The sequence below is a fragment of the Salmo trutta genome, chromosome 34 (genome assembly GCF_901001165.1).
Source record: "Salmo trutta chromosome 34, fSalTru1.1, whole genome shotgun sequence".
NCBI classification, from domain to species: Eukaryota; Metazoa; Chordata; class Actinopteri; order Salmoniformes; family Salmonidae; genus Salmo; species Salmo trutta.
The window spans coordinates 2,540,623-2,548,772 of record NC_042990.1 but is presented as its reverse complement, the minus strand read 5'-3'; positions in this window follow the sequence as shown (position 1 = coordinate 2,548,772).

Genomic DNA, 8,150 nt, shown 5'->3' with positions numbered 1-8,150 from the left:
CCACCTGTCGTCTATTCCATTTGCACAACAGCATGTGAGATTTATTGTCAATCAGTGTTGCTTCCTAAGTGGACAGTTTGATTTCACAGAAGTGTGATTGACTTGGAGTTACTTTGTGTTGTTTAAGTGTTCCCTTTATTTTTTTGAGCAGTGTATTTCTGTATTTCATTTTCAATAAATTTGCAACTATTTCTAAAAACATGTTTTCACTTTGACATTATGGGTATTGTGTGTAGAAGGCATTTTGAATCCATTTTGAATTCAGGCTGTAACACAACAAAAAGTGGAATCAGTCAAGGTGTATGAGTACTTTCTGAAGGCCCTGTACATCCTTGAAGGGTTGATGATTCTGCCAGCTAAATTACAGCAGTGGGAAATGGTGAAAAAAACTGACATACCAGAATAAATTAGTTAGATGGTTTCAGTGGGTCATTTTCCAATTGCATGCTGTCAATATACTGGGAGTATAGTTTATATGATACGGCAATCACAACAAATACAAAGTTTCTATTTATATGTTATATTCCATCGAGGCTAATCTTCCTGGGTTCTGACAATACAAAGACTCCAAACACAATTTCAGACGTACAATCATAGAATCACTTACAGAATCTATGAATTGTATTCTTTCCATGCGTACAATACATTACATCATTGAGGACTACTGTAACTAATCTCACCCAACAGGAGCAATTGAGCCCGGGAACGAGGTTATACTGTAGCCTACATATTACAGTTAGTGTACAAAAAGATGGACACTTACCTCAAGTGGAGTCAGTCAAATTGTGAGGATAGCTGTTGGATGTCCATTGGGTGACTAGCTGGCCAGAGAACCGAGCTGCCTGCCTGCCTACCTGCCCGCCTACCTGCCTGCCTACCTGCCTGCCTACCTGCCTGCCTACCTGCCTGCCTACCTGCCTGCCTACCTGCCTGCCTACCTGCCTGCCTACCTGCCTGCCTACCTGCCTGCCTACCTGCCTGCCTACCTGCCTGCCTACCTGCCTGCCTACCTGCCTGCCTACCTGCCTGCCTACCTGCCTGCCTACCTGCCTGCCTGCCTACCTGCCTGCCTACCTGCCTGCCTACCTGCCTGCCTACCTGCCTGCCTACCTGCCTGCCTACCTGCCTGCCTACCTGCCTGCCTACCTGCCTGCCTGCCTGCCTGCCTGCCTGCCTGCCTGCCTGCCTGCCTGCCTGCCTGCCTGCCTGCCTGCCTGCCTGCCTGCCTGCCTGCCTGCCTGCCTGCCCGCCCTCAATGCCAGTTGATGTTGGCAGTCAGGTCTCCTCTGCTCTGGGACTGGGAGTGATGAGGAAGCCCAAACTACACCACTGAGACCAGAACATCTGAGCGTAATGGAGCAGATAACTGTGCTCTTAACCAGGTTAATAAAGGGCAATAGCTTTAAAGATTAGAGGTCAATGGCAAATAAGTATTGTGGACTTGCGAACATAATAGTAATGTGGTTTACTTTAAGACCTTAATTCAGACATCCAAAGTGATCAATGAGTCCAGGGATGTGTACGCTCTCTGTGAGGAAGGTGGTGGAGTTGTTTAGCCATCCATAAAACCAGACTGAATTGGCAAAACTAAGAATTGACAGTTTGAGTTTCTTCTTGTGCAGATTCAAACGCTTGCCATCAACCACTCAGCAATGGTGAACTACAGTAATTTCTTCCCCATATCTCTGCACCAGCAGAGGGCAACCAGTCTTTGCTAAGGGAAACACCACAAAGGGGCGCTAATGTAAATGCAACAAGCAGCATTGGCTAGTATTTAATAATTAATTTGTGTCTATTTCATAATGAAATGTGATAGTGTGTTGAGTGTTCACGTCCTCAATAATCACCTATTGCCATCTGTGTATTGAGAGCAGCAAAAGGCCCTTGGCGCACAGTACAACCTCGGGACTAGAAAAGCCTTGTGTGCAGCATGGCTCCCACGAGATTCAATTGTTCCACTAATGTCATTGTGAACTTCAATGTGGCTGGCCCTGCTCCCAATTCCTGCGATACAATGATAGCAATTCATCATGGGAATATTGAAACTGAGAGAGCTGTCTGATTTAAAGCCAGGGGCAGTGTGAGTTATTCGGCGCTGTCGAAGGGGGCCTCGTATTTTCATTGTTCGACGTCGACGTGACAGCGTGTTATTTATTTGTCCTCCTGTCTTGTCCTTCTGTCTCGGTGGCAGCGTTCGTTCTCACCTTGTTTATCAATTAGACCCCACCGCAGCCCTTTGACAAGGCGCTCATTCTGTGAGCAGAACAATGCGCAGTCAGACTCGAGCTCTATTGTCTAATTGTTTAAGCTAACAGTGTTAGCTAGCAGCGTGTCTAGACAAGGTTATTTACGCAATACTGCCTCACTAATAGAGGTTAATATGACAGAATGAAAAATCCATTGAATTAAAATGAGCATAGCGCTGTGTACTGTATGTGCAAGCTTGGTTGGCTACACTGCACCTACTCCTAGACACAAACAAATAGCTGCTAACATAACTAGAGCCAAACCCCATATTATCCTGTGTCTCTTGGGCTGGTCTGTTAGTTTTGGTTCTGGCATTAGATTCCCTCGTAATTTGCTCTCTTACTGGAATGTCAGCTTATTTGGGAGCACCAGGTGCAAGTCAGCTGTGTGCTGAGTATCACAGATTCTTGATTGAATTTCCACTGATGTGCACCTGGAAGATTAGATCATTAGATTCCCATCTGATCCAACCCAATTGTACAGCTTCCCTTATTCCATTAAGCTATGTGTAAATCAATTGTGCTCAACTAGCCGCAACACAAAAACAGCAAAGCAAGAATCCCTTATTCCCCATTGAACAGAAGACCATAGGCAGGCACAGACAGAATGCCAAGCTTGTAGAATAGGTTCTGGAGGGCTATTGACGCTGGCTCACTATTTGGGCTGAGAAGTATCCCAGTTTTAAAGTGCAGTAGTTACTACGTTTGTACAGCAGAAGGCACTGTTCTGCACACATAAGGACTCATGATAACAGCCACTTCTATGTATATCATGATCATATACACATCGCTGGTACGTATTCCTATAAGTCAGGAGTACTTTATCACTTTCTTTTTCCCTCACAAATGACTACCAAACCATGGTACGCTTATCACATATCAAGGCAATCCCCCCCCAAAAACAAGGTCATCTAACAGTTTCACAGTAACACATACCTCTATATATTCAGGAGATGAATGGTAAGTCACATCATTCTCTCTCAGTGGCGATGTCCTTTCAGTTGATTCCAGTCCCTCCCCTGACGCATCCTCCTCAGCGAGATAACATCTGTGTTCGTCTGCTGCACCCTTGTGGTGTTTGGCTGGAAGGAACATCCCTCCTGTGCACCAGATAAGAGCGGACTACACCGCTATGTTTAAACAGGCAGGCCAATTCGGATATCTTTGCCAGTATTGGTCTTTCGACCAATCAGATCAGATCTTTTGACAATAATTGGGCAAAAGATCAGAATTGTGTAAACACAACCAGTATCTAACAAATACAGACTAATATATAACGTTATGTCTCTCACCATACATTTTGAGTTTACACATAAACAAAGCAGATCGGAACATCTGTGAATGCAGGCCCAAACGAGGGCGCCAACCTCCCATTCTCTTTCTCTATTATCTAACACATATCAGTCAATTCTTCTCTATCAAGACATCCTTTGTCCTTTCCCTGAAGCCGGCTTCTCTGCCGTTGATTATGACCACTTCACACCCAGTCAGGCAGCTGCTCTTTTCTATGGGGAATATCATTGATACTGTAAGTGTTAACTCCATTTCTGAAACCTGTAATTATGGGAGGATGTGTTTGGCTGGAGGTCACATGACATGGCAGGTGGCAGACTTGGGGCTCCCAAGTGGCGCAGCGGTCTAAGACACTGCATCTCAGTGCTAGAGGCGTCACTGCAGACAACCTGGTTTGAATTCAGACTGTATCACAATCGGCCATGATTCGGAGTCCCATAGGGCGGCGCACAATTGTCCCAGCGTCGTCCGGGTTTGGGGCAGGCCGTCATTGTAAATACTCATTTGTTCTTAACTGACTTACCTAGTTAAATAAAAATACAATGTAAAAAATGTAGATGTAGGTAATGTATTTAATACTTCAATTGGACCCCACTGCATTGCACACAATTATATATGGAATACTAGTATTGGGGCTAAGAGGCAGGTGTATTGGTATGGGAGGGGTGGTGTTTTATTACAGGAGATGGGGTAGAGTTAGTAGTTGACAATATGGTGTCTACCACTTGCACTAAAAAGAGTACCGTTTTTTTTATTGTAACAAAGACCATGTTTTGCAGTTACAAAGATTGAGACATTAGAGTCAAATAACGAGGCACATTCGCGATTTTTTCCTCATTTTTTTATTGAAAGCTTCATCAGAGAAAAAAACAACTCATTAAAACCGAAGTTTAATCCTAACATCCACAGATGTACAGATATTTATCAAGGATCACACACACTGAGTGGCGTGCATAAGGCATGACCACATCCTCCGCACTGACCCAAAGAAAAGCAAAAATAGAAAAACAACAAAAAACAGAACTAAACAAAAATATCTAAGAACCGCTTTGCTGTCCTAATAAATATTCCTCTTTTTTTTATATTGTATAATAATCCTGACGCTTAATGAAAGTTCTGGAGGTTTCTTTAGCAAATTTGGTTGGCCATTTCCAATGATAGTTACTCAATAGTGTTTGACGTCTCTGGGAGCCATTTCATTCTGAGGAAGGTGTGTGTTAGGTTAGCCAGTTGGCTGAGCTCCTGGGGATGTGTGGCCAATCGATGCCTCCCGTCAAAGGTGAACCGGAGCATCAATTAAAAAGCGTGGGCCACATTTTTTTTTGTTGGAGCAATTTCCCCACTGAATTACGTGGTGGTAAGAGCTGAAAGAGTGTTGAGTTATATCGAGCCCGGAGCTCTTCTGTCACACTTCACAGTGGGAGGCCCAACTCTGAGGCACCGTCTGTCATAGTACAGTCCAGTTGTGCACTGTATGGGGAATAGGGTGCCAATATAGGACACAGTATCCCCTATATAGAAATAGGGTCCATTTTGGACACAGGGCCAGTCTTCTCTAAACCACTGTCTAGTCACAATGGGGGAAATCACAAGAAGCCTATGACAATGGGGTATGACATTGAACAACTTGGAATGCCATTGTGGTGAATATGTTCCTAGGACTTGATAGAAATATGGTAGATAGATATGACTGACTGGCTTGATATCTGGACGGAGGCAGTGAGACAGACACAGCATGGGACGGATTGGAGAAGTGGACGGTGTAAAAAAAGGCAGTGAACTGAAGCAGCTCTGTAGCCCAGCCTGGATAGATACTGTAGACTGAAACTGAACACTGCTGTTCTGTAGATACCAAAGACATAGGGGCGAATCCTAACTTCCACTAAAGTCAATGTTTAAGTTAGTGATGCATTGATGTCAATGGGAGAGAAAGTGAACATTTTACTTACGTGGAAGTTGGCCCCATAGAGCCAAGGTAACTGAGACTCTATGCTGGTGAGCAATGGAGAACATAGGTTTAGTCTCTCAGTGATAACCTTACTCTGACGAAGAGATAATGAGAAGACTAACACACTGACTGAAACACTGTGTGTGTGTGTGTGTGTGTGTGTGTGTGTGTGTGTGTGTGTGTGTGTGTGTGTGTGTGTGTGTGTAATACTCAGAAATGTCTGGCAATAGTGAGTATGTGTGTGTGTGTGTGTGTGTGTGTGTGTGTGTGTGTGTGTGTGTGTGTGTGTGTGTGTGTGTGCGTGCCAGCGGATGTAGTAGAACATGCCTCCAATTAGTAACAGGTGGAGGTGCACAACACAGCGCCTCGACAACTTCTGCCTGGCAACAGGAGCTAATGACCCTCTCTGGCTGGTTTGTTCTGACACATAGGCTAGCTAGCTAGATCTTTAACTGCAGCTCCCTAAAACGTAGTGAGAATCACTGTACATTTCTAACAGACAGTTTACCAGGCCTTTGTGCTACAACTAGCGTAGAATAAGAGAGGAGTTCAGTCAGTCTTGATACTGCCATTTCAACGACGTAATGACCTCATCGATATCGCTCTTACTCGATCGAGGGAAACTCTCCTCACTTCAATGTTTTGTCTTTCTTGAATCTCAGGTAGCAATTTGGAGCGCATACGGTTCTGTTGTGTGCTTTTTGTCATTTCTATTTGTAACCTAATTTTCCTTGTATGTCATTGCTATTGAATCTTAGACGGTAACAATAAGTGTAGAGCGTTGATCTTTGTGATCAAAGGAGATTGTGGTCAGAGTGATCTATGACGTAGAGCACATAGTTTCAGGTACAGTTTGAACACCATAGAGGTTGAGGAGCAAACGTCGACCCGACCGACGGTCTAGCTTAAGATCTGGATACCTCATACTGTAGCAGCTAGCCTGCTCACGCGTGGCAGGAAAGAAAAATACGCAGCAAAAACAATGTTATTACCCAGAGAGACGTGCAGAAATGTAGACGCTTGTTGTCACTGGTGTGAAAAGGGTACAGACGTTTTGGGTTTGTTTGTCTGTTGGAATTGTGAAGTGGGTGACTTTGCGCATATATCTTGTGATCTCAAAGTTTTCTGTACTCGGAAAGTTAACGCAAAAGAAGAGGGGAAGTGACAGGGTGAGTGAAAAGAGGAAAGAGAGAGGTGTTTGGGGACAGTGAGCAGCTGAGTAGCTCTGGTGTTGGTAGATTGGTACAGTAAATGTGATCATTGACTTGTCATTGGATGGAAGACATGTGGGTTGAATGTTTTACGGGACAACAGATTGTGGAATGGTTCTATTTTCTCCGATTGCATTGCCTGTGTTACGGTGGCTATGATGGCAGCTCACCATGTAGACTACGTAGTTCACGATGTGCCCGTTTTCTCTTGGTTGTGAAAAGCACAACCCAATGGGATGAGCCACTGTAGTAAATGAATGTTGATCAAATGATCAACAATAGCCAGTGCGTCACAGACCAATGGACACAAAGCAGGCACATGCCCAAGACAGCTTTCACTGTAGCACCTTAGAGTAGGTTATACATTTGTACTAGTATTTTCATTAGCACAACTCCTTCAAAAATGTACGGTTCCCTTATATAAGATTGCTTTTCCGTGTGCTTTTTTTCTATCCTGTAGATATTGGAATCATTTGGAAGCTTCGTTAAAGGCACTCGATAAACAATTACATTGTTACAGACCCATGATGTCACTGCCATCTTTCCCAGAACGCAATGCACAGCCTGCCGTTGAATCACATGAACTGATGGATCTCAATATGTGCAATTGTTAACGAAAAAAGAACACCAAAATTCCCTCTTTTTTTCAAAAAAAAAGAGGCTTTGAGGGACACTGGAGCGGATCCCAATGCCCTGAGGGGAGACAAATTGGGCCCCGTCAATTGAGAATGTGACTAAAATTGGTTTTGTGGTTCAGCTCCTGCACTGTCCAATAAAGAGGGAAAACCTCACAGAGGAAGAGCGAGAGAAGAGAGAGTGATGCCTTTTTATGGCTCTAGCACCACAGCAAGCAGGCAGGCAGGGACACAGAGGAGGTGTCCGGAATGGAACCCTATTCTTAACATAGAGCCCTATTTTATGACCAGAGCCCTATATATTTAATTTTATTTAACCTTTATTTAACTAGGTAAGTCAGTCAAGAACAAATTATTATTTACAATGACGGCCTGCCCCGGGCCAAACCCGGACGGCGCTGGGACAATTGTGCGCCTCCCTATGGGACTCCCAATCATGGCCGGATGTGATATAGCCTGGATTCGAACTAGGGACTGTAGTGATGCCTTTTGTACTGAGATGCAGTGCCTGGTCAAATGTAGTGCACTATATAGGGAATAAGGTCCCATTTCAGACACAAGTTACTGTAATGGGGATAGAGACACACTGCGCTCCAGTTACAAGTTACTGTAATGGGGATAGAGACACACAGCGCTCCAGACACAAGTTACTGTAATGGGGATAGAGACACACAGCGCTCCAGACACAAGTTACTGTAATGGGGATAGAGACACACAGCACTCCAGACACAAGTTACTGTAATGGGGATAGAGACACACAGCGCTCCAGACACAAGTTACTGTAATGGGGATAGAGACACACAGCGCTCCAGACACA